Raw genomic sequence first — 1,403 nt, 5'->3', positions numbered from 1 at the left:
AATCCCATCCCTCCTGGTTTCTAATAGAACAATAGAGTTCTATCACATATGTAGGCCATAATTTGTCCAGTCATTCTCCAATTGATGGATATCCCCTTGATTTCCAATTCTTTGCCACCATGAAGAGAGCAGCTATGAATATTTTTGTACATGTGGAATTTTTACCCTTTTTTATGACCCGGTAGTGGTATTGCTGGGTCAAAGGGTATGCACATTTTTATTTCCCTTTGGCCATAATCCAAAATTGCTCTACAGAAATGATGGATTTGTTCACAGCTCCACCAACAATGCATTAGTGTCCCAGATTTCCCACATTCCTTCCAACACTGATCATTGTCCTTTCTGGTCATATTGGCCAAACTGAGAAATGTGAGGTGGTATCTCAGAGAGGATTTAATTTTTATTTCTCTAATCAGTAGTGATTTAGAGCAATTTTTCATACGACTATGGATCACTTTGATTTCTTTGTCTGAAAATTGCCTTTGCAGATCCTTTGACCATTTGTCAATTGGGAAATTTTTTTTATATAAATTTAACTCAGTTCTACATATATTCTAGAAATGAGTCCTTTGTCAGAAACACTAGTTGTAAAAATTATTGCACAATTTACTACATTTCTTTTGGTTTTGGTTACAGTGGTTTTGTAAAAGCAAAGCTTTTTTAATGTAATGTAATCAAAATTATCCAGTTTTTTTTTATTGTTCTCTATTCCTTGGTCATAAACTGACCCTTTTAGATTTCTGAGTCTGCCTTCTTCACTTCAGCCAAGTTAGGTTTTCCTTCAGTGTATCTAGTTTATCATCTCAATTCTTGTTACTGGTCCACAGTCTTTGATGACATGGTAAAACGAATGGGGGGGGGCACTGTGATATTCCCTCCATCTTGCTCCCTCTTGCCGATTCCTGGTATAGGTACAAGAAGTCTATTTTCTTTTTTTTTTTAATAGGTTTTTTTAAAAAGGAAAATGGGGTTAAGTGGCTTGCCCAAGGCCACACAACTAGGTAATTATTAAGTGTCCAGATTTGAACCCAGGTACTCCTGACTCCAGGGCCAGTGTTTTATCCACTGCGCCACCTAGCCGCCCCAAGAAGTCTATTTTTTTAAAGGACTCAAAGTACTCCCTAAGCTTGACTTCCAATGCAGTTGCCAGAAAAGTCTTTTGCTGAAATATCCTCTGATACACATAGGTATGTCTAATTCAATCAAACCCAACACGTTTTATTATCTGATGTCATCCAATGGCTAGAAGTATTTCTCTCCTCACATTTATCTCATACAGGTTTGATTGATTGATTCCAAAGAGATGTCAGGGAATTATTCACAATGAGTTTTACATCTGTAACTCAATCAAAAAGGCTTTCTTTCTCTAAAGGTATCAGAGCTTAGAAATCTTTTTGGTTCCA

Source organism: Macrotis lagotis, chromosome X (genome assembly GCF_037893015.1).
Source record: "Macrotis lagotis isolate mMagLag1 chromosome X, bilby.v1.9.chrom.fasta, whole genome shotgun sequence".
In the NCBI taxonomy this organism is placed as follows: Eukaryota; Metazoa; Chordata; class Mammalia; order Peramelemorphia; family Peramelidae; genus Macrotis; species Macrotis lagotis.
The sequence above is the reverse complement of the archived record's forward strand: the minus strand, read 5'-3'. Positions refer to the sequence as shown.